Raw genomic sequence first — 27,399 nt, 5'->3', positions numbered from 1 at the left:
CATTACAATCACTTCTTGTTCCAAGCTGTGGAAAACAAAGGCCCAGTTGCTTAATATCTTCTCCAATGACAAACATGCCACTCAAAAATCAACTCCTACTGCCAGTATATTTTTCTTACATTACAAGAGACCTATACTTAACACTCCAGATACAGTCCCACGCTACATAATTGAGACATCTCTACTTTTGTATTAGGTCCTCTTGCGAAAGGTTGAATATATCAATTGTCTTTCTAAATGTTAGCTGTACTTACATGTTACCCTTTTGCTGTTCATGTCAAGTACTTCCAAGTTTTTCTGAGCAAAGTGTTTCAATCTCTCATCACTGAAAAATTACTCTGCCTTTCTATACAATAGTGGATGTCCTACATTTTTCCCCACATTGTGTTCCATCTGAAATATTTAGTTCAAGGGTACTCCAGTAAAAACAGAAAGTACACATTAGAAGGGTATTTCATTATTCATATTTCACTTAAAGTGCACCAAACAGTCCACTCACACAAGCAATTTTGATTGTAAACTATTATTGTAATTATATTTTAAAGATAATGTTGCATTGGTCTTTACTGATGGGCATTCATGACAGACAGGTGTACAAGTGGAACAGAATCTCTCCAGGTCAGAATATCAGGAACTCAAAATAGTGGTCATTAGGTTTTAGCAGTTAATACTCATGGGGAGAGGATGAGAGAGCAAAAGCCCATCCAGTTAATGCAGCAATTTTAGTTTATATTTTATTAAGCTGATGTGGTCACATCGAATCCATTCCTTATTTTTGATCCCTGGTTCAACTTACTGTAGCAGTTGTCATTATGTAGCTATGATGGCGAAGTTGTATTTTCCAACACTCCTGGGACCATTTTTACACTTAAAACTGGCTGTCCCTGCAAACCAAGGAGAGAAAGCAGAATCAGTAGAGTTTTTGACTAAAGTGCCAACTAAAGTGAACATTTTGCAAAAAAAAACGCAACATGCATATTTCATTAAATTTTCTGCACCCCTAATCCCAAACCAAGAACCGCAAAACAGAAACACCACTACATTATTACAGGCTTTACAATCCATATACCAGCACTAGTAGCACCACCAGCATGATAGTGTAGTAGTTAGTATAACACTCTTACAGAGCCAGTGTATCAATCCTCACTGCTGCCTCCCCATGATCAGTGTTTCATCCAGTTTTCTCCCACCATTCCTGGCTGGTTAGCAAGTTAATGGGTCATTGTAAATTGCCTCGTGATAAGGTCAGGGTCAAGTAAGTGGGTTTCTGGGTGGCGCCGCTCTTTGGGCTGCAAGGGGCTGTTCAGTATCTCTAAAATAAAAAGTATCAGATTTTTGGGAACATCCAACCCCTCAAGCAGGAATCATCACAAGCTGATCCAGAGTACGATAGCATTATAATTTATGTTACTGAAGAAATGCAGCAAATTAAAATATATGCATACTTAAGTTTTCTATGAACATAACATCTTTATTTTTGATATGAAAATCACATGCTTAGACTAATAGCAAAGGGGGAAAAGGGACAGAAATAAAATAAAAGGGATAGAGATGAAATAAAAGGCTGACGATAAATAATTGCAAGACCCAGCAAACCAAACCAAGCTTTTCTGCAATGAACCTGGCAATTAAGATGCTGCAACTTTTCCAGAGGCAGTTTTGAGAAAGCAAATCATTACAGCAGTGGGGATACAATTCTCACCACCTAATTTTAAAGCAATTTACAAGTTAAAACTTTAAACACATATCCAATCCAAGCATTGATATCAAGTTACTTGTTACCTTAAAGGGGAACAGCAAGAAAATGTTTAAAAATCACTGTTTTGCATTAACAAAATGTTACAAATTTTTAAAGTTGCAGAAATTAAACAGTTGCATAATCTTAATTATCCTACTCAATGTTGGATATTGATATTATTGAATGTAGTTTAGAAGTTTTGAGCCAATACTTGTTCATAAACCAACTACACAGATTGAAAATACACAGCGTCTGCACAACTTTGGAAATACACAGGTCAGATAGCGACAATGCTGAGAGAAAGAGTTGTTTCAGGATGAAGATATTTGGTCAGATCTGAGTAAATTAAGAAACATTAATGCTTAAAGTTGCATAAAAGCAGAGTAAGGAAAAACAGGGTGCAGTCCAAAAGGTGCATGACACAGACCAACAATGTCAGAGAGAGTGAAGATGGTTCGTTAGTGGCAGCTAATCTCTATAAAAGTGGAATTAGAACAAAACATGAGAAATAAACAACCAAATGCTAGAACAGAGATACCAAACATCAGCTGCAGAAAATATGAAATAAAGAGGAATGCAGGTAAACCTCAGAAAGTCAGTTAGCATCTGTCGAGAAAGAAAAACCGAGTTATATCAGAATTGGCCAAAGATGTAAAGAAAAAGCAAATAACTGCAGATACAAGGTCTAAACTATAAACATAAACCAGTGAGGTAGAATACAGAACTTTTATGAACTACATTGTACATGATTAAATCCAGATACAATCTATCCCTGCAATCTGGGGAAATGCAGTCCTTATTGACCTAAAAATTCAGATAAGATATTGGGAACAAGTACTGTTCAAAGCAAAACATTTGATTTCAACTATTTTTTTGAAATATTAAATGTCCTGCAATGACAACCTGTACACCTGCTCTTTAATGCAAATATCTAATCAATCATGTGGCAGCAACTTAATGTACAAAATCATGCAGACACAATCAAGAAATGTGATATAAGTGACTTTGACCATTGGTGCCAGATGGGGTGATTTGAGTATCCAGAAACTGCTGATCTCCTGGGATTTTAGTACACAACAGTCTCTGGTTTACAGAGAATGGTGCGAAAAACAAAAAACAAACAAACATCCAGTGAGCAACAGTTCTGTGGGTGAAAATGCCTTGTAATGAAGGGGGGGGGCGCGGTCTGCGGCACGTACATATATACACACAAAATCCTCCTACATGCTAGTTCGTTACCACCTTCCATTTGGCCAACAGGCGGTGTCACCAGTACACTTAAGGCATGGGAGCTGTACCTCGCGACGCAATCTTAAGTATAAGTGAGTAGGGCAGAGGCCAAGTACACAGCCCTATGGTCGCCCTGTGCTGATGGTGAGTGGGGAGATGTTGTTGTCTATTTGTACTAACTGCGGAGTGGGGGGGGGGGTGGGGGTCTGCCAGTGAGGAAATTGAGGAATCAGTTGCATAGTGAAGTACTAAGGCACAGGTCTTTGACCTTAATTATAAATTGAGGGGATGGTAGTGTTGAAATGTTCAACTATAGTTAATGAAGAGATTCTTGATATATGCATCTTCATTATCCAGGTGTTCCCAAGTAGTGAAGAGCCAATGAAATGGCATCTGCTGTTGCCCTATTGTGATCATGTAAATACCTCTCAATTTTTACCTGCTCTTATTTTTTTCCAGGACAATCCCTTTTTCACTGCAATTCATTCTGATCAATAACACCACTCATGCTCTTCATCTTTCCCAAACACAACCTTTAAAGTTGCATCATATTGTGGGTACTATGGTAATGTACAGTTAGTGAAATGCAATTACAGCTTGGGGCAGGGTTCAATTAAGTCATCTTAAAGTAGTTTGTATGTTCCTCCCCATGAGTGTGAGTGTTTCCTCCAGGTGCTCCAGTATCCTCCCACATTCCAAAGACATACTGGTTAGTAGGTTCACTGATCATTGTAAATTGGCCTGTGATTAGGCTAGGGTTAAATAGGTGGGTTGCTGGGTGGTGCAGTTCATTGAGCCAGAACAGCCTGTTCCATGCTGTATCCCTAAAATAAATAAAAAGAACCTAACATGCTTAATTGCATTTGCAGCTCACCAACCTCATTTAGTACATTTACAGGCAAACGGAAGTGTGCTTCTTGTACTTTGCATACTATTGGTCTGGTTCTCTGTTCTGGCTGCTATTTCTCTTTAACCCAAGCACAATGCCTAATTTTAATGAGCAAATTCAACAGATCTTCTTGTGCCAAAATACAGACAGATACTGTATGGATGAGTGTGGCGGGTAATGTCAGCTAATACAACCCTGATATTGGAAAAAAGGGCAAACATGTCAATAAAACATGAAAATGCAATTTTTCAGGCAGTTTCTCCCACCTGATTTACACTGGGTAAAATTAAATTGGAACACATAGCACCTAAAAACAGGCACATTATCTAATTTTTAGACTAGAATCCTTCCTTTAGATATTTTTGATACAGTGGTGCGACACATTCCTGTAGCAGCCTGACCACATTGTTTATAAGTGTCTCCTGCTATACATTATTGCAAAGAAATGTAATATCAGTACTCCCATGAGGTTGAAGATGGCTATATTAGGATTGTTTACTGGTTTTTCTAGTTTACTTTTTGGGCAGGGAGATAAAGTAAACAGTAAAAATAGCATCTTGATAAAATTGGGCTTTAATGCTGTATTGAAGTCAAAAAATCCTGAAATGCAAAACATAATGTAAACATCCTGGTTTGTGGGTACTTTCACATTTTATATTAAACAAAATGAATATAAAGACAAAAATCTGCAGTATGATTTTAAGTATGAGTTCTGTACTTATACCATTTTTCCTCTCAAATACTATATCAAGAAATAATTGAAATCATCCTTCATTGGTTTGCTATTTGTGAAGTAAAGCTAGTTGCCAAGTTTATCTACATTACAGTGGTCTGTCTAAAAATAATTTAGAAAAATAATTGGGAAATTACTCTAAAGAAATACTAACTTACATTACTGCACAATGAGTACAAAATACTTTGCTAATTATAGTTTTATGACTGAGGAATCATAAGAATTCAACCAAATTGAAAATCCCTGCTCAGCTTTATTCTTCTTAACTAGGATTCATTTTTGCTTTATCCATCTTGTATAATTGATTAGTACAAATGATCTAATATCACTGCAAGGTCCATTTCAAGAAAAGCAGTTCCTACTGCTACAAGTAACCTAGAATTTGAATCTTGCATCATGTAGTTAGCCAATACCTGCAGTACTATCTAACCACATTTTGTGCATACAAGGTTTAGCTCTTGTTGTCAAGAGTGATTCAGTGATTAGTAGTTCCCTATTAATCACAATAGCACATTTACTGGCCATTTGTTTTAAATGTAGGGCTCTAGCTCTTAAAAGGTCACCTGTTCGCTAAACCATAGATAACTGGAACTAGAAAGTATAAAGCAGCACTACTGGAAGCTTTCTCTGCTGAAATGGATAATTAAATGCAAGGAAGAGAGAAGCTCCTTCGTACACATCTTCCTTTTTACATAGAAGGGCTTTTTCCTACAAACAGAAATCCCACGAATCCTATTTCCTTTCTTATTTCCCATCTCATGCTCAACTCATCTCAATTCTCCTACCATGTACCTATACTAGGTCTAATTTACAGCATCAACTAATCCCCCAACTAACGTGGATACACCTGCACATCATTGAGAACCCAGTAGAAAGGAGAAGATAACCTGAAGTGTCTCAGCCAAAACACTGACTGCACTCTTTTCCACAGATGCTGCCTGGCCTGCTGAGTTCCTCCAGCATTTTGAGTGTGTTGCTTGAATTCCCAGCACCTTCAGATTTTCTCTTGTTTGTAATAGAAGATACTCTTTATTGTTTGGAGAATCTCACATTTGTCACCAGTGTTAAAAAAAAACCTTCATCTCCAGATATACTGATACTGATCCTGGGTGTCTGTGTAGGGAAGAATCCTACATTGACATGTTTCTCAGAGAGCCATTAATGAAGTTTCTAAAACAAAAAGATGCAAGTAGATTTCAATAGTAAAATGTTGAATGAATGATAAGGAACAAATTACATCAGTCCAGATTTGCCCTACACAATAAAATGTCTGATGCATTGCTGCAATGCAAGAAATTACTAGGCTTTCCCAAATTGTGCAAATAATGAAAAAAAAATGCCTGAAGACATCAAAATTCACTCACACCTGCAAATGTAACATGCAATCTAATTTTTAGGCATGTGGATCTGTACTACCACAGTTGAAATTAATACAATAAGCATCACCTCTAATTTATCCACTGATTATCAAAATTTAATATTGTCTTCAACTGAAAACTGTTACACATTCCCCAATGAAAAATTACAGGAGCGCTTAAGCAGCTATTCAGCAGAGAGTTAGAGTTAACACATGTTTAACTCTAACTTTCTACTGAATAGCTACTTAAGCCAACTATCACCTGTAATTTTTCATTGAGGATTGTTACAGACTACACACACACACACACACACAGTGTTGTGCTGGATTAGTATCCAAATGTCTGTTCTTTTAACTGAAACAAATTCAAACTGCATTATGAAAGCAGGAATATTTAAATAGTTAAATAATCTGAAGCAAGCAACTAGCACTAGTTACAGACCTCAAAACTACAGAATTGTCATTAAGTGCCATCTGTCCCACTAAGGAGCCTCAGGAAAGAAATCTGCTATCCATACACAGCCTGGGTTTATGTGACTCTACACATACGATAATATGATTGATTCTTAATTGTCTTATAAAATGACCCAACACACAATTCAGTTCTGAGGTTATGAGAAGTGGTATAAATTTAAAAGTTACACACAGCATTATAAACATCCTGCAGATTTACCTAAAAAGGCACATTTTCAGCATAGTTTTTTTTAAATTTCAGATTTCCAGCAACTGCAGGTTTTTAAATTTGCTTTTTAATCCCCTCGACCTTGCAATGGAATTAAAAATAAACCAAATTGTATCCTGAATCATTCTTTAGAGACAAGTTTATTATCAAGCTTCTTTGCATATATTTAAGTTGAACACATAGTCATGAGGAAAATCTCTATTCCAAAAAGGTACTATATTCAATCATTTTACTATACACCCATTCCGAAGGTACTAGATCCAATTCATTTTACTATCGTCCCATTGCAGTGTATCATTATTTCTTAAACTTGTGATTTGTCTCAACTACTCCTCTGTTCATGATTGACTATAGTTGTTCTTGTGGCTGGTTTCCATTCCACCATGGCTGACATGTCAGTCTCCACATCTAATGGACAATCCTCCACAATTTCCTCCATCTCCAACACCATGTCACCGCCAGGCTCCTCTTCACTACAGCTCTCAGGATTCCAAAGGGACTATTCAGTTTTGATTCATATCTAGTAACACCTACTTTCCTCCTCCCAGAACCTTCACATACAATACCATCCTTTTACTACTACTATTCTCACAAAACGGACACAAATAATCCATCCAGAAGAGGCAATTTCCAATTTATGAGATTCCAGATTGAAATTCATTTTAAAGGATATGGCTGATAATTTTAGGTAGTTACAGATTAATATTTCAAATGTAGAAAAATGTATTTTAGAAAAAAGTTGCACTTGCACAGCACTAAATTTTGTACTCAAACACTACAAGAGAATTTAAACAGGCTCTAACATTTTATTTTAATATGCACATTGCTGACAACATCTCAAAGAGCATAATTCTGGTGTTCTTTCAATCATGGAAAAAAGTCATAGCTCATTTCCAACTGTGTGGTTATAATGGAATTACCAGTCTCGTTCTCAATAATATCTGCAGAACCTTGCACTACGCAGGAGTCTACACATTCAGGGTACTTTCTTTCAACACTAACATGTCCCATAGCTCAATGACATATTCAGACACAATTAATAATGTACAACTTGCAGATTTAGTTCTAATATTAAATTAAATTCAGTAGCAAATTTATTTGCAAATCGTTTTGAAATGGGTAGCTAAATTGAGAAACGTACGCACTTTAATTTCAACTATTATCATTCTCAGCATAAAGGCACAGCGGTGTCTACATTTTGAGGAGATTGAGGCATGCAATGCTACCCACCCCTATTCCAGTAACTTCCTATAGGAACACCATCAAGAGTATCCTGTCTAGCTGCATCACTGTGTATATGGAAGCTGCATGGCACCGGACCGCAAGACCCCACAGAGGATAGTAAAAAACGTTGAGAGGATTACTGGGGTCTCCCTCCCAACTATTTTTGACATTTACTGGGAGTGTTGTATACAAAGGGCCCGAAGCATTATTGAGGATCCCTACCACACACCCCACAATCTCTTTGGCCCACTACTGTTAAAGGAAACAGAGCAGCATCAGGACTACAAATGCCAGACTAGGTAACAGCTTCTTCCCTCAGTCTGAGACACTAATGAATACCCTGCCACCACTGAGATCTCATCACTATGACAGTGAGCTGTTTACCTGTGCTGTACACTACATGCATTTTGCATTAAATTTTATGCACTTATTTGTGGTAATATTTTATTTTATGTGCAGTGTGATACATGTTTTATGGGTGAAGCATGGTTGGGAGGAATATTGTTTTGTTTGGTCTCACACAGTCAGATGACAATAAGCTTGAAATTTTTGTATGTCAGTACTGCATACCTTAATGAAAATCTTCAGATGCACAGAGGCCAATGTTAATGGCTCTTCTTTAACTAAAGGCATTTTGCCATGCATATTAAGCAAACAAAAAGTTGCAAGTTGAAGTTTCTCAAAAGCAACAACCACTAATACAGTAAATGGGTTTCAATCAGGTGAGATTAATTACCACGTAAACTTCATTTTCAAATAACAAGGAAAACTAAAAGAATGAAATGAGATTAAGTCAAAACAATCATACCAAATTCATTAGAATTTTAATATTAACCTGTAAAGCTAGAAAGTCAATCAGCTTTGTATTCAGGTTCTGAAACTTGATAGGGAAATTGGTCATCAATAAAACCAAATTATTCATACATATTAAATGTTTAGTAAAATGTGACAATGATAGTTCAAAGTATTGAATACTGTTTACTTTCAATTCTGAATACAGAAAATGTTATACACAAATTCTGTAAAATTAGCAATTTTTCAACTTCAGGCAAATTTAGCGAAGCTGTGTAAATAAAAATCTAGCAAGTCCAGTCTGTTCTAAATATCCAAAAACAAAAGCCCAGACAGCTTATAGATTACATTTCAAACAGTATTCTAGAATTTGCTAATGGTGTTATAGGTAAATGGAGAAACAGACCAATGGGAAGGAAGAAATCCAGGTACCTCAAATGAATTAGCTTTCATGCCTTAATATTAATTTCTTATGTATACCCAACAAAAGGATTTAGATAAATAGCTGCCATTTCACCTTCCTTTAATAAAACACAAATGGATTGGTTGCCAAGCCTATCTGACCTGGCAATGCCAACTGCCTACTGACACATCCTTAATTCATACTTCCTTTGATTCTTTAAAATAGCTGACACTACCATCATAAAATGATGAAAAACCCCTTTGCTTTCTGACAAAACTTGTAAAATCAAAGTTTGAATAAGATTATCTTATGGCAGCTTGCCAAAACACATCTTTCTTATTACTAATGCTGTATGAGTGTGAGCACTTTCATACTTCACATATGTTCAGGGCAATAAAATATAAAATCTCACATTTTTACTGATTGAAATGCCAATATTTACTCAATGCATCTGAATAACTACAATGTAATACTGTTGGTTAGAAATTAGAATTTTAAATGTCACTGTCACAATACTTATCCTTTGAAGGTGGTCGATAGTCTACACCACCACCCCTCAAAAAACTGCATTTAAAGCAAGCAATTCTATAAAAATATACTTTCACTCTGTGCACTAAAACAGCAAGTTGCATCTTTGCAAATGACAACATAATACTTAATTTTGAACAACTTAAACCTAGAGTATGGAGTTAATTTATTAAAAATGATCCCTATCATAAATACAAGTACTCAAGCGTTTTGTACATGCATCCAGTCAATTTATTCAAAGATGTCCAAAAACATTCAACAGGACTTGACTTAATTTTAAATTTCTGAAGCTTCTACGAACAGCAATAATGCTCAATAACTACACGTAAAAAGCATCATTGATGTAAATCTGCCCAACTTTGAGTAATGATTAAGGTTACAGTAAACTGAAGACAATTAAATTCTTTAAAGTATTACTCCATAATTTTAAACTGACTTTTGTTAGATACATTAGCTTCCATTTTAAAAATCCACAATTCTAATTTATATTTACCATAACTGTACCTTTAATTTCATATCTTGAGACCAAAGCAAAACAATAGTAAAACTGCTGCTGCCATTTTCATGACTAGATTTCTCTCAGTTGAAACACCTTGCAAGTTTTTTTAAAAAAAAGATGCACATGATATTAAATATAGATAAGCTTCATTTATTGTGATATGAAACCAGACAGAGGTCATGTGTGAATTTAAAAAAACTCCAACCAAGCAACTAATACACATCTGAAATAATGATCAATATAACTGGTATTTCAAAGAAAGCGATCAAAGAGCTTAAAATTTCTTTCAGTAAAAGTGATGTGCAAGAAAACATTGAACTAGTTTGGGAGTTTTAAAACTGCATTTAAAACAATAACTACTAAACATTATGCTTAAATATGAATAACTGACATTCAGATATTGAGCTTGTGCAGATAAAGAAACCATTTTTCTTTCTAGTACTAGAATCAGTTAATTAAAAAAAAATAACATTGAGACAGACAGAAATCTTTATTTCAGGTTACTCTGGAAACAATTCCAAAATCCACTCAAAATGGAGAGGGTCATGGTGGGTGTCAGGAATTGTTTCAGTTTAATTGATACATTGGGACATCAAAGTGAATTATTTATTTTTAAAAAAGCAAATCAAAAGAAACAGCAATAATACTTCTGTACATTTCATTCCTAATTAGAGGGTTAACTAAAAACATATGGAAAAGGTTAGTGCCAAAACATGTAATGATTAATATTCCATCAGTATTTTAATGTCTCCTTTACCACACACAAAAAAAATCAAGTTTTTATTCTCATTAAGATCATTTAAAAACAAAATGTGATATCCATAAGATTTCCATTGTATGATGAAAAAATGTCAATGAACTACTCTTAAATTAAAAAGCAAAACTTATTTATCATACAAGACGTACGTTCATTATTTTTGGCTAAGGGCACAACTCCAGCTGAAAGCTATCCTTCAACAGTCTGAATACTAGTGCTCTCATAAAAGTTTAAAAAAATTAATTAAGATACCTGTAATTCAAAAAACTGCATTTAACAACCCTTCTATTCAGGCAAGTTTGCAAAAAACAATTACATACACTTGCAAGTTTTCTCCAGCAAAAACTAAAACAATATTTCACCTGCCTAAAAGCACTAAATTTTATAAGATTACTAACTATTCATTCCAACAAAACAGGAATGTCTCTAAGTGAACTGACTGACAAAAGCCACAATAAAAATAAAAGGCCTGTAAAGGCAGCTTTGGGATGCGAAGAGTTTGAAATTTTAACTGTCTTAATTTTAAACAGTAATTTCTAAGGCTTTGACATATTGTTTACTTCACTTATTCAGTTCGGTACCACACAAGCTAAATAAGATGCTAAAAATAGTTCTCATGAAAACTTGAATAGATAATTCCAATTGATTGACACCAAAACTACTCAATTTGAACTTTCACAAATATGCCCATCCGTTGAAATAATTTAGCATTAAACATGTAACATAGCATGCTACTTTCAATAATTTTAGACTTTAGTCTGTTTTAAAATGTTTCAGGTGTCTTTTTACAGTGTTTCCCTATAGCTAATTAAATTTTTTTTACGTGCTCAATTAAGTCTCTAGTGGATAGATTTAAAACATTCCTTACAAACAACAGATTTGCAGAATGCAAAATGCTGATAAGGCCTCCCTCCAGCATTAAATATAAAATATGAAAAGTTTCTACAATCCAGTCTGTGATGGACAGTACAACCACTAGGAAGTACTGTAGTGAGCTCATTGTGATCCTAGACGTTTTAATGTTGCATCAAGTCTACAATTTCACAATTTCTAAATTGAACTCATTAAATTAGAAAATTATTGAAATAATCAATTCTCAATCCATGTTTACTCCTATTACTTCAATAGTAGTTTGGATTAAAAATAGACAAAAGTGACTTTAAATCAAGAGTATACAAATTCTTGGCATGAGTCAGCAGGCATTTGTACTCTACATATAGCCTATTCATTCAATACTCAGTGAAACGTTTTACTAAATTCATGTTATACAGAATTTTAAAATAATTTTTTAATTCAAATATTCCTATCAGGCAGAACCTTTGAAATTCTAATGTAATACCTATCCAAAAGAAATAATTAATTTTAGGTAGCCTAATTTAAAGAAATATTTATTCCACAAAAAATATCTTCCTTTGCCACTCAACTTAAGCTATGTGGTCCTGGAAGTGAATTAAAACTCAAACAAATATTATTATTCCATGTAATCAAGTCTGAAAATTCAATAAAAAATTATTAAAAAACTCAAACACAATTAAGTGACAAAATTAAGGACTTAAAAATAAAAAGTACTGCTAAATGGAGCTTTATAAATTGGTTACACCTGAATGTTATATTCATAACTGATAAGCTGTATGTAACCAGCTTAATATTTTAAAAAATAACATACAAACCGAATCCTCAAACATGTTTGGATACATTATAAATTTATACTAGAGCTTTTAAAAAAAATCACAAAATAGACAATAAAGAGCTAAAGAATAGATGCAAGTCTGTTTCATATCTTTTGCACAACTATGTAGTGTCACTAATATTGAAAATTCAGAAGCTAAACTATTCTATCCCACCTTCATCAGATGCACACCGTACCACATAACTCTTTGTAAAGGGGTGTGGTGGAAAATAAAATGGTTTCCTAGAATAGCATACAATTAGCTTTGTAAATGAAATAGTTCTTCAATTTACAGAAATTTTCAAACCATTGATCAAATATCAGCCACTTTTTGTCAAGCTATTTTTCACTGATATAACTGGCCCACTAGTTATTACTAGTCTTCATCCAACTGCATTTCACACATCCTTTGAGGCAATCATTTTGTCAGAAAGATCACAATCTTTTGCTCATTATGGTTTATTTTGAGCCTCATTCAAAACTCCCCAGTAGTTTTAAAGAATACAATTCTGCTAAGAAAACATAGCGAGCTATACTCATTAATACCAACAAAAGTGAATAACAGATGCTTGATGATTAGCTGTTCATTAGTTCTTGCAGCTTCAACAGGGTAATTGCTTAATGATGCTGACAAAATAAAACATGGTGCCAATTTATTACACAAGAGTGTATTACATATAATGAAGGGCAAATATGTTAGAATGGAAAGAGTGAAGAAAAGATCAGAATCAATGGCATGTGCCCCTGAAATTGATGGTGATCCAAGAAAAGGCAAGATTATTATGACAAGACTTGAAAGAATACGAGGGTAATGGATCTTCTGAAAATATTGACACATTCATTATCATAAATGGCCAGTTTAAAATGTTCCAAGCATGCAAATTTGAATATTAATCCTGTGACGGGGGCAGCAAGTGCATGCCAAGTAATTGAAATCAGAGGAAGATAACTGCTTAAAAAAAAACAGGTGTTTAACAAGGATCTCTTTTGGAAGAGGATGCCCTCTTCAGAGGGATACAAAAACTACTCAAAGCTTGAAGGCAGTAAAAGATTCCTTCCAAAGAGAAGAACAAAGCAATGCCATGGGTGACTATACTTAAGCCTCTCAGTTTACCATACAAATAGAGGACTCCAAAGCAATATTCAAAAGACCAACTGAATAGTAGTGAAGCAATCTGACACAAAAGACTAGTGACAGCACTGCTCTCCCAAGTTTAACAATAAATAAATTGAACAAAGCCTCACTAATCATCAACAATGCCTCAAACATCCAATGAGGACATGGCTGACATCATGCAGGTTGTACACCAGTTCTCTAACACCTCATTACTACAACACATAGGCTAGGGTAGGCCTTTCAAGGGATTTTTTTTTTACCTGTAGGGGTCAATGAAGCTTACCATCCAGGAATTAGTACATCAAGGTAGCCACAGAATGCATTTCTACTTCTCAGGATTATGTAACTCATGCAACAACAAATGGTGAAGAAAGGAAATTCTAGCCAAAAAATTATTGCAAAGCAAAACCTAAAAAAGTGCAAAAAGATACTGCACAGCTGACAAATGAAGCTGGGTTTGATGAAGTAGCTGAGTATGAAATGCAAGAGTTAATGGAATCTTATGGCACAAGAACTGGAGGATTCGCTACAGCTCAAGCAACATTGATCTATTACTTACAGACATGGAGCAGAACAGGCCCTTCTGACCACCCAGCAATCCCGATAACCTTGATATAACCCCAACCTAATCATGCGACAATTTACAATGTCCAATTAACCCACTCCCTGGTATATCTTTGGATTGTGGGAGGAAACTGGAGCACCCAGAGAAAACCCAAGTATTCCACAGTAAGGAAGTACACATTCCTTACAGATGTCAGAACTGAACTCCAACACTCTAAGCTGTAATAGCATCACTGAAGCACAAGAAACAAGTAGTCACCAAAACACCATCTCAAAGGTATTCCTCAATGTGACAGCTGTTTTTCAAGACACCAATGCCAATATGGGGAACAGGATTAAAGGTGGCTTTATCAAAAAGCTGCTCAGATTAATCAACCACCTAGGAAGTCACATGAACCTCATCACAACATCACAAATCACATCATTAAGTCTTGACTCATCACTAACAGCCAAAGAGGATTCAAACTGAGAAAAGGAGAAAGCCAATTAGTCTAGGAACTCACTGGACAAAAATTAATCAAGTTCTTAATTTACAAAACTATAAATCATTAATCCAAGTTTTAAAATTAATAATTTTGTCAATTAACTTCTTTCAATGAATGAATAAGCACTACAACTGAAAACCTAGTCATGTTAAACTACATTTTAGTTTGTCTGCTATTCGTTAATAGATTTCAAATTAATGTTTGGGTTATAGTTTAAAATATGGATCTTAATGTAACAATTCATTAAAAGTACTGTATACACAATGGTGTTTTTCTATTTCCCCAAATAATATTCTATGGAAGAATCTATTTTGAGCATTTTCCCAAGAAAATAATTTAATAAAAATTTGTCTAAAAATGTACTTCACCATTTTGTGCTCTAAGGAAAAGAAGTTGTTTTTGACACTGTTACTGATTTTCTGAACAGTGAAGATCAATTTCATAAGCAGGACATCAAGCAAATGTTATGTCAAAAACACAAATTTTATGCCATTTGTTTTACCTTTGAGATTAATGATAGTCTGCCAAACTGAAGAGACCAACATATGCATTGTAACTGTCTGAATGATAAGCATAACACCCAACTCTCGTTTTTGCAAGCTTCACCTGCAGGGAGTTTATACAGTTTTGCACCAATTGACAGCTAAATATCAGAATGCTGTTCTAATATTTCTATTCAGTTAAGATAAAAAATACACAGCAATTAGTGCAATTCTAAAAAGGTGAATTAATTGGATCATCTAACCTATTAAAACTTTGATCAGATTTAGAGTTACCTCTTAACCCCCAAAGAATTAAAAAGTGGTTAAGATAGCATTCTAAACTTGCTGGTTTTGCTCTTTTTAAAATACAAATCAACAGCCGTTCCATATTTTACCAGCAACGTACAACTATATACCAAATTTATTTCTTATAAAATATCATAGTAAAATAACTAGCTTTGTTGAGGAAAAGCACATTTTCGTATGAATATTCAAGAACAGCCTGGAAGAAATTTGCTTTTGCCATTTCAGAAATTTTGTAAGCAGTGTTGTAAATAGCTAGAACTAGACAAATGTCTGAATTCAGCCGTAAGTTTTTTTTCCCCCATAGCAACTAATTTTTCAGTTGCTAAATTACTTGGGGCGAACCTAAATGTCCCCCCCTCCATTAAATTTTAAAACAGTACCAATTTTAAATTCTCAGATGACCAAAAGAAACATCCTAACCAGGAAATGGCATCACTTGTCTCTGCAATGACTTGTGAAAGAGTGCACATCAGTAACATGGAAAATAAACCCCAAAAAATTAAAAATCCAAAAAAGGGCAATAAAACATAAATATGACTACATTATGCAGGCAATGTGCGTAATATTCTAATTTACACCATTCACCCCAGATATATTGTCAAAGGTGCAAGATAAATTTAAAGCATGCACAAAAGATTTCACTGCAGTAGTGATAGGGCCGGCTGGTGGTGTAGTGGCATCACCACTGGACATCAAGGCAGATGGTTCTGAGTTTAAACCCAGCCAGGTCCCAACCTGGGTCTACTTCTGTATCTTGCCATGAAAGCCCTATGGTCCATGAGGTCATGAAGAGTCGGACTCAACTGAACAACAAGTGGTATTACCACGATCCACTATAGCCAAGTTTAGAAGAGGGAAGATTTAAATGAACTAGCCATAGTTAATGTATCACAAATCACAAATGTAAGTTCTGCACTTGCTTACAAAAACAGATAAGAAAACGATTGCCAAGCTATAACCCAGCACAACTTAAAGTCTTAGAAAAATAGAGGAAAACACCAAATGTTCCACCTCAATTATCCAGTATTTCAATGCATTTTCCATTTTACATGCTTATAGCTCACAGAATAAGTTTTTTGGTGTTTCATCAGGATATGCAACCATAAATTTCCAAGGTTGAGTCATACAGCACTGAAAGGTTTTGAGAATGGAAAGAAAGGCAAGAAAGTCTTCTTGACCACCATTAGGAAAATCGAAAGAATAAATTGCCAAAGATTCCACACTAACTTCTTTAAGTAACAATTAAGATCTGCCTATTTGATTTAATGAAAATATTGATTCATTCATCGAGATGACTAACTGAATATTAGGCAATTCTATCACTGCCAGGTGCATCTTAAAATGAGTAACAGTATAAACTCAATCCAGCTGGTGCTACTTTTTCCTCAGTCATTTCAAGATCAGATGCAATGGCAAATGATCAGTTCAGCTGTCAGATGTATTGCATAGGATATGAAGTTACGTTGCAGGTAAATGATAATTGTTCAGGTATTAACATTACGATATTATACTTATAAATTTCTAAAATAACCCAATTAACGCCACATGTAGTGGGAAATATCTAGTTATCAATTTCATTCATTCTCTGCCATATTGCTACCACGAAAAGTCAAACTGGTTCTTTTATTTCAGTCATGCTTGCCTTCATGTGGTAGCAAATGAAATTCCTTGTGATAAAATGACAGAGGTAATCATTAAATTTCTGCAGCTTAACCCATGTATCCCTGACGAAGGGTCTCGGCCCGAAATGTCGACTGTATCTCTTCCTAGAGATGCTGCCTGGCCTGCTGCGTTCACCAGCAACTCTGATGTGTGTTCCATGTATCCCTTTGTCTAATTTAACTGAATAAGAAACCGAACTCATTGATGACTACCTAACACCACGACAGGTAATTTGGCAATCTCAGATCTTATCCTGACTGAGGAATTTAAGAACTATAACACAGGAATAACTAACAAGCTAATTCACAACAAAGAATGCACACCTTTGTAGCCAAGGAGCACACAAAATAGTTGTGAATAAATTTACTCTACAATTAACTATTGAGAGATTTTGGGAATATTTTAATATTAACAGCAATAATAAAACTGATCTCGTTCAAATCATGAGTGAAAGCCTGTTTGCACACCTTCAGAAACAAAATAAAAAAACCACCGTTGGTTTCTAAAACTCAAATTTAGAAACTACTTTTTAAAGGTGCCTAAAAATAAATTCATGAAAATATATTGACATATAAAAAAATAGACTTGAAAGCAGTCTGTTTGTATAACTAGAAAGGAAAAGTCTTTTGGTGCTTGAAGGGTTAAAGATCTATTTTCCATGGCTCCTTCTAAAGAAAGCTATACAAATTCTCAATTTGTATTCCATTTGTCTCTTCCATTATTGACCTACAGATATTTCACTTTTTGTCATTTACCAATGGCGTGCAAAACCTCCTGTTTCTTAGAGGGCAAGTTAAAAGGAATGTACAATAGAACAGTAGAAGTATCGGCTTGATTTAGGCCTAACTAGAAAATCATGACAATCCAGGGAAAGTTTTCTCCATGGCCCCAGTGCTTTTCTTTTCCTGCAATTTGTTATAGAAGCAACAAAACTTGTACCAAAAAAATTATTAGCCACTGCACATGAAGTAACAGAAAATTTCCAAAATAAATTCGTACACAAGGAAACACTAATCACTAATACTAAATTCTCACTAAATTGAGACATGTTTAACCACCACATGATCAACAATAATTTTGAAGCTATTTAAAAACTAAATGTAATAGTAAACATTCCAATCTCAAAATTTCATTTCATCTGCTGTTTTGCAGCATTAACAGCCAAAGCAGAACTAAACAAAAATACTCATCACCAACCTTCACAGTAGTTAGTTTCAATCTGTTCTCTTACTTATTTCAAACCAATTTGTCTTTCATCTGTGAACTTTAAAATGTAATGAGTATATCTCAGTTAAGAAATACAATCTGATGCAGATCCATAATCCAAGAAACTGTACAGTTAATAAAATACAGTGGATTCCAGTTAATTGGGCCATCAGTAATTAGAGCAGCCACTTATTTGGGACAACTCTTAAAGAACAAAAACAAGTTGAGAAAACAGCCGGGATTCCGAGTTTATTTAAGAACACTATGCCACTTAATTGGGACAGGAGCCTGTGGCTGAACAGTTTTTTAAAAAACTAGTGTCAGTTGCATGCACGTCATGTGGCCGTTAAACACAGTGTCTTAGAGCGAACAATTTTTTAAAATAGCATCACTTATGTATGTTCAAAAAGCAGTGATTTTTATCACTGATAGCTGGTGAGTAATAAGCAGCAAGACAATTCAGAACTGTTCTGCTCACTGTGGTTTCAAGATTTCAGGCTTGGAGATGCTAGAAACGGCAGGGCGGGTGTAAAAATGAAAATTTCACTACTTCAACAAGATAGAAACTATGAAGAATTTGAAGGTATCGACAATCATTTTGAATGTTACAATCAAAATGAAGATCTGGAGGATGCAATCATCGAAAGCATTGTTTGAAGTCAGTCCATTAGCTGCACTGGGTTTCATCTGCGCTGATTTTGTTCATTTACAGTCAATCAAAAGAACATGGCAGCATACACTGGATTAATTCCTTCATCAATGACTATTAGGAACTAGTTCACATTTGTAATACTGTAGTAGTTTAGGTAGCATTCTTAAATGTATTTCATTTAAATACGTAATTTGTTACTCAGTTAAATAGTAGTTTGCCTTTTAAAAAAATACCTTTTTAACAATTTCCATGAAACTCCAGCTAATTGGAGCAGTCTTTTAATTGGGCCAAAAAGTACTGGTCCCAATGAACCCTAATTAACCGGAATCTAATATATTCCAAAAGCTACGCATTGTTATTAGTATCCATAAAATAGTGTTCCTTAGGTTTATGTACCTTAAATGTATATTTAGATATTTTGTTTTTTTAAAAAACATTTTTATATTTCCCTGAACAAATTTCTCATCTAAGTGTTCTCTCCACTCACAATACACCACTTAAACAGCTAGTTATGAAGCCAACACAATGTAAAAACAGGAAAGCAGACAGTTGTGATAATACTTGAAAAAGAATGAACAATGGGATTTTATATTTTTGTTCAAGTACTATCATTCTCATCTTCTCAAATAATCCAACAGTAACATTAAATATCATTTTCCTGAAGATAGTTTTCTTTCATTTTCTCTTGCTAAAGCATTCTCCTGTGGGAAGAATATAGTGCAGAGATAAGGGAAGTAGAAACACTGACTGTTTCAGACTACCTGAAATTAAAAGATCATTTAAGAAATTATAGAAGAAATCTGTATATCTATTTCAGAAGCAAGACAACATAGTATTGCTCCATGTCCCTTGACTAATTAATAAATTAAATATTTCTATGTTTAATGAAAACTTGATACAGCATTTTTTTTTATACACAATTACACTTTTAATATAAATTGCATCCAAATCTGGGCTATCATAAATAACATAGCATGCCTATGAACTTTTCTTCGTTACTTTGTAACTTAAGATCATTTTGGTAAACTATATGCAATGCAATTCAACCATCGTTCTGCATCGTGATAAGTTACACTTTAATTCAAAAGTAAAAGTAATAGTACAGCATTAATATTCAAAGGATATATCTAATCATGATATGACAAAATAGATTTTTAAAGATTTAAATTAACTATATGTAGTCTAAACACCTTTCAAAAGCCATCCTATTTGCAAACTTGAGAACTTGTGAACTTGAAGCATACTGTATGCCGTGTCATGTAGACAAAATACAATATGCAGTTTAATTATCTTGAAATCTTGACAATTTTCTACTTTCAGAATATTTAAAAATGCAAAATATCAAGAAAATCTAATATACATCAAAACCAAACTTAGTTTTGATATGACTAGGGAATGAACTTTCCAGATTGATCTATTATTTTGAAATTTAATTTCAAGGCTACCCTCAATCCATCTCCAACATCAGTCAATATTTTATTTAAAATGAAAAGATGTCACTTATATACATTCTCACTTGTGTGTGGAAGGGTGGGTGTGTGTGTGTGTGTGTGTGTGTGTATATAAAAAAAAGGTTTAATGAAATTCCATTGAACAATGAAGCCAGTAACATCAAAAATATTGTTATTGCCAAAACAAAATTATTTGTGATAAAAGTGTTCATTAAAAGCTCCAGTTTTCTATTAACAACATAGAAATGTTTCAAAAATGTCTAAAACTCTGCAGCATGTTGAATCTTCAACCAAATTCTAGAACTGGAAGTGGGTGGGGTGACAGAAGAAAGGAGAAACACTTTATTTTTATGGTTTTAAGATCAGATTGATATTTCTGAGGATTTTCATTACAGATTCAGCATACCGTACAGAATTAAAATGCATTGGCCCCATCTGTCTGAAAACAAGTGTAATTCCAACCAATTGCACTCGGGGTTATTCCAAAACTTCCCATCAAGACTAAATCACAAGATCATAAGTAATAATTGTATCAACATAAACTTAAATATTGAGGTATACAATAAATGATTAACATCTGGAATTTTATACTCGTTAAGTTTAGAATCCCACCCAGTTTTATTCACTAAATTTTGCACTTTAACACATTTCTGCTTTACACCTACAATTTCCACAATTTGGAATGAAAATCAAGAATGGTTTCCAAGCGTCCCATTCACAGAACAAAATTATACTTTGCAAATTCAATATAATTAGCATATAATTTAAGATAAATTTGCAATTTTAATACGGCTGAGACATCAGGTTTCAATATTAGTTCGTTATTTCTCAAGCTACATTTCTTTCCCCTGAATTTAATTTCCTTAAACATACCCTAAATCTATCTCCGACATCAGCCAATAACTTCAAATAAAAGATTCAAAGATTTGATACGTAGAAATACTTATTTGCGCCAACGATACCGGGGTGCTGGTGGTGGGAGAAGTTTAATCAAATCTCATCACTCACTCAATCTTAATGTCTCAAAAAAAAGTTCGAAATTCAATTTAAAAAGGAAGCTTCTAACTGCCCGTTTAAAAAAAAAATCCGCCAAGATAGTTGTGAGAAATGTAGGTTGCAAGAAGAGAGGGAAAAAAACTGCCATTTTTACACGGAGTCGATTGTGTAATTGGTAGGGATAGGGGGTGTCACAGATATCTCAGATTGGGCCACGGCACTGACATTTACAGTAATATTGAAAATAAATGCGTGGGTCAACTGAGTAGGCATCTCGAACCGTGAGCGTCCCCCCTCCGTGAGACACGCAGCCTTTACCGGGGCTGGGAAAAGGTTCACTGTGAAACATGTAGTTTCAATTCTCGGAATGATTCGTTGATAAATTAAAGTAGAACAAGTGTCCCGAGCAGCAGCACGATTTGCCTGGCCTTATACTGTAGCCGGGTGATAGCAAAATTACAGTCAAAATTAATTACAGTTCAGTTATAACTTGTCCAAACTGAGATGGAGGAAGAGAGATGCGCTGATGCCTTAAACTTGCGCTAATTTAAAACTTGTCATGATGGGGCTACCGACCGAAACCAGGGAGGGGGCTTGACGACATCGGAGAGTAGTGGATGTCAGTGAAAGTCAATTAAACAACCCTTCCAACCTTCGGGCTGTTTGTCTCTGCTCTCCCATAGATTTCATCTTGTCTTCACCAACAACCTCCTCCCCCTTGAAAATCGGCTCCAATATTCTACCGCAAGAAACCGTCACTCAAACCGTTCCAAACTTTAACCTTACTTCACCGCTTTTTTGAGGGGAAATTGAGAAGGCTCAGTAGACAAATGCCAACTTAAAGCACGGGACAGCGAGAAGAGAAAAAAAGTCCCCTCCCGCGCAAAATTATTTAAAACTTTGTAAAACTAGTAGTATCAGCAGAAAAAAGGGGGTGGGAAAGAGAGACTCAAACTTACTTCTTCCGCACTGATCTGTCTCTTTCCTTGCTCTTATTCGGGTGAATTATTTGGGGAGAGCCAGCACCGGAGCAACGGGCGAGTCAGCTGGTTAACAACTCCGACTAAAACCAATTTACCTGTCAAGCCTACTACTTCGCTTTCCCCGTCCCTGAGCGTCCGATCTCTCTGCTCCAGCCTGCAGCTCCTTCTCCGACGTGCGCTCTGCTCCTGACGCGCCAGGTTATTTCTTGCTCCAAGTCGAAAATGGCGCCGAAAGCTGAGATTCGACTCAAATTCGTTAGTGGCGGGGGGGGGGGGGTGAGGGAGGGGGAGGGGAGCGGGAGGAGGGGCGCGCGCGGCATGCTGGGCGGGCAGCAGACTCCGCGCGAACAGTTTGAAATTGGGCTCCAACGGTAGCGGCGCGAACCGCCCGGCCCGCCCGCGGGGGAGGGGTTCTCCGCGGCGAACGGCCGGCACCGCACCGCAACGACGCCTACTCTCTCACGGCTCCCGCTTCTTGAAGTCCTCCCTTCGCTTCGACAACACCACCCGGATGCTGGGGGCTCGCAGTTTGCGTACCCGACCCACTATTTTACAGGTCTGTTGGCATTTGTCTATTATTTTAGTTGCTTTAAAGCTTTGCTTCCTTCCCCCCCCCCCCGATACATTGAATTATCAGTTCTTGCACCTTAGTTAAGGATGACAGCTTAAAAAAAGATCAAAGATCTCCCTGAATTTGAACTTTTTTTTGATGTTAGACGACTTGTTCTGGTAAGATCAACAAGTCTCCAGGTAGTTCCAGTAATGTTCACTTGTGTTTTGTGTAAAGTCGCAATCAACGGTACCGCAAAATTTTCAATCCTAGACATTTGTTTTGGGGGGGGGGGCATTGAAGTGCCTGCAGTTCTTGTACCAGAGTTGTGGATGTGAATGAAGAGAGGAGAGACTACAGAGCTAATAGAAAACCCCCGCTAACAATTTGAATTTGACCGTCTGGCTCTCATGCCAATGTGGTGTCACAGTTGGGTAATTAGAGAAGACCTCGTCTGATAAAGACATCTGTGGTGTTCATAGCTAAATGGATAACTAGACTCCAAACAAAATCCTGAATTTCAGAATGGCAAGATATGGGTTGCGTGTCCTAACCACATAACAATTACAGCACGGAAACAGGCCATCTCGGCCCTTCTAGTCCGTGCCGAACTCTTACCCTATCCTATTCCCACCGACCTGCACTCAGCCCATAACCCTCCATTCCTTTCCTGTCCATATAGCTATCCAATTTAACTTTAAATGACAATATTGAACCTGCCTCAACCACTTCTGCTGGAAGCTCGTTCCACACAGCTACCATTCTCCTACCATTCTCCGAGTAAAGAAGTTCCCCCTCATGTTACCTCTAATTCTCAACCCATGCTCTCATGTTTTAATCTTCCCCACTCTCAATGGAAAAAGTCTAACCACGTCAACTCTATCAATCCCCCTCATAATTTTAAACACCTCTATCAAGTCTCCCCTCAACCTTCTACGCTCCAAAGAATAAAGACCTAACTTGTTCAACCTTTCTCTGTAACTTAGGAGCTGAAACCCAGGCAACATTTTAGTAAACCTCCTCTGTACTCCCTCAATTTTATTGACATCCTTCCTATAATTCGGTGACCAGAAATGTACACAATACTCCAGATTTGGCCTTACCAATGCCTTACACAATTTCAACATTACATCCTAACTCCTATACTCAATGCTCTGATTAATAAAGGCCAGCAAACCAAAAGCTTTATTCACCACCCTATCCACATGAGATTCCACCTTCAGGGAACTATGCACCATTATTCCTAGATCCCTCTGTTCTACTGCATTCTTCAATGCCCTACCATTTACCATGTATGTCCTATTTTGATTAGTTCTACCAAAATGTAGCACCTCACATTTTTCAGCATTAAACTCCATCTGCCATCTTTCAGCCCATTTTTCTGTCCTAAATCTCTGCAAGTTTTGAAAACAGTTTCCAGAAACTTGTAAAATCAAGCTCTCCCTTTTAATCTCTCTATCACATGATAGATTCAGTGTCTTTGAGTCCAGAGAGAAATGTAACATTACTGTAAAAGGTTTGGCTAGTTATATCCTTTTCCTTGCATTAGGCCATTTAGATATAGACCATAAAGCATAGGAGAGCATAGAAGATTTTTTAAAAAAGTGTTGTTAATTTTCATTATCAGCTTTGAAATGGATTTTGGTGTGCAGCCTTTGGACAACCTGCCTAAGAATACTTCTTTACAATCATTTTCCTCAGATGCAGATGGAACAGACTAAAGACGAATACATAATTGCATTCAATTGCCTGAGCATGCATCAGAGTGGTCAAGGCTCTGATTGTACATCATTCACAAGATGATTTGACCTTGAGCAGAGTACCACATCACCCAAATCAAACCACAAGTGCAGGAAATTTGAAATTTAAAAAAAACCAGAAGATGCAAGAAACTTGGTAGATCAGACAGTTTCTGTGGAAAGAGAAAGTTAACATTTCAAGTCTAAAACTGAAACATTAATTCTCTTGATTCATTCAGGATTGAAGACTCTTCATTTATTTAATTTTACGCTATTAACTTGATATTGCAACAATTATGGAGCTGTTTTTAGGATGAGATTACAGATCCATTCATCTCTGCTGTGAACTAGATCGTGGGATTAAATTAAAAAGCAACTTTTTTAGGATTTGGGGAGAGTCTTAGAGCAGTATAGTTGGCCAACAATGCTGTGCTGAACCAGCTAAAAAGTAAATTAAAAAAACCTCAAAAACTAATGCCTCCTACCTACACAATATCCCTCCATCTTCCTCATAAGAGGAATTTATAATTGTCTATCAGATGCAACTTAGTTGACTATGACAACTTTGCCCTTAAATGGCTAACACTCACTGGTGACTGCAGAGCAAAATCCGTTTTAGAAAAATGTAGTTTTCACCCAATTTATAGAAGGTTTTCAAATTAATACATTAGTCAATTTATTATACACTGATTAAATCAAAATAAGATGTTTTAAGTTGCCGTATCATATGATTACTATAATAATCACTTTAAATACATTGTACTTTTTATCAAGATAATGTTAGCAGTTTTGTTTATGTACTTCACAGGTCTTTCATGGAAAGGAACATGAAGCATTGAAGTATTTTCAGGCTTGTTTACAATTATACAGTACACAAAAAGTATTCTTTCTACTCTGAAAGACAGAATGTTTAATCCTATGCACAAGGCAATGGTAGGATTTGGTGAATGGCTACAAGCTCCCACAGTACACTAGATATAAAGAGCTAACTATACCCAAAAGTGGACAAGAGCATGTTGCTAGATGCAGGGTAGAATTCAGAGCAACGGTATCTACTTGACTGGATTACTTGGGCAGAGTACATATAACCTGTAATTTTTGATTTAAGTGTGAATGCTACCACTGGTGTAAAGGCACACTATTAGCAGTGATGACATACCATTTAAAAATTATTCATTATCTAATTGCTATGTTACTCTTGGAGTACAGGTAGCTGATTTGATTATATTAAAACTATAGACTCAACTTATTCACTAAGTAATTTAAAATATGGCACATCCAATATTTCTGAAACATTTACAGATTTCAGTGGTAAAAGCAGTAAGACCAGCAAAGGACATTAAAAAGCAAAACAGAATAAACACACTAAACAGAGTCCTTATTAATTTCCAAAAATACCCAATTTCTGGTGCCTACCAAATCTAGTTAATAGTATGTTAAACATTCAATGCAAGAGACAGCAGACAGGGGTAGGAGTGGGGTGTGACCCAGTCTGTCCAATAACTGAAGTTTCAATGTATTCCCTTCTAATAAGATGTTATGCAGTACCAAGCACACCTCTTTCACCAATAAGTTGAGTTAAAGCTGTTAATAACACCAGAAATTCTCTAGAATAAACTATTTAAAGTTTCTAAATAAGGAACTATTAAAATGCAAGTCAATTTTTAAAGTGTATAATACTGTTCTAAATTAAACCATATTTTCATTTCAAGGAAACAAATATAGCATGATAAAAGCAAATTTAAACAGAATAAGAGTTTTTAATACAATTTATGAATAATATTGTCAGATTAGTTCTAGTGGCAAAAAATGAGGGAATCATAACTTACTGTTGAAAGAGTGAATTCTGCAGATCAAATATCAATCTAGATGAGTTTGGTGTTCTCGCTTATCTTCATTAATCTTTGAATGTAACACTTTTATACAGGAGCAAAGGCAAGAAAAATTAATATTGAACTGACATTAACTTACACCAAAAAATCCGAACTGATTAAGGAAAAGGTGTAGTTTGTTTTAAAGACGCTCAATTTATCTGATGGCATGCACACTATTTTTTTCCAAAGCATACCATTAATTTCCTAACCCAAATTTGAGTACAATGTTGGCAATAATGTTAAACAAAAGTTTATCAATATTGCCTCAGATGAGGCATCTCTGCAATACTTATTGGTTGCATATTTGGAACGCTTGTTAATTAGAACGGTGCACCAATGGCTCAGATATTAACACTAATTATTCTATCCCTGTAAATTTGGGGGGGGGGGAAAACTACGACCCAAGATTAGAAAAGTAAAGAATACGTCGGGCACTGTCATATTTGAATCTACAGCTCAAAATATCTGAGCTTGAGCTGAGAAGTTGTCTATTTTAAACAGACCAATAGGAGGTGGGATTCCAGTTCCAAACAACGATCAATAGTCCAGACAGCGTAAATATTACTGAGTCCACATCGTGTGTGTGTGTGTGTGTGTGTTAAAGTGGGCTCTTGGGATACTTAAATACTGTATTGACTATCCAAGTTAGATAATCAGCGTTGCATTGTTCCTGTCAATCAAGATGCTGCAAGCTATCGAAAAATGCCCGTAAATCTAGACAAGCAGAACTGCAGAAGACAGTCGCACGCACTTCTCCAGTATACTCTACAGATTAAAGATTATGTACTTATTAATACAAGATTGTCATCGTTAACTAACTAGGTAAACTTA

At 35.5% G+C, this 27,399-nt stretch overlaps 1 long non-coding RNA gene across 1 annotated transcript in view; it reads right to left on the bottom strand.

The window, feature by feature from the left end:
- Window positions 1-22,659, bottom strand: part of LOC134348149 (uncharacterized) — a 33,200-nt gene extending 10,541 nt beyond the window's left edge. Inside the window, exons 1-2 of the long non-coding RNA XR_010018362.1 lie at window positions 22,501-22,659; window positions 797-884 (exon numbers count right to left, since the gene is read on the bottom strand). This is a non-coding gene — a long non-coding RNA (uncharacterized LOC134348149). The remainder of the gene's footprint in view (window positions 1-796; window positions 885-22,500) is intronic.
- Between the last annotated feature and the right edge of the window lie 4,740 nt (window positions 22,660-27,399).

This window comes from Mobula hypostoma, chromosome 6 (genome assembly GCF_963921235.1).
Source record: "Mobula hypostoma chromosome 6, sMobHyp1.1, whole genome shotgun sequence".
Lineage (NCBI taxonomy): Eukaryota > Metazoa > Chordata > Chondrichthyes > Myliobatiformes > Myliobatidae > Mobula > Mobula hypostoma.
Note: the sequence above shows the minus strand (reverse complement) of the source record. Positions and strands in the feature narration are given on the sequence as shown.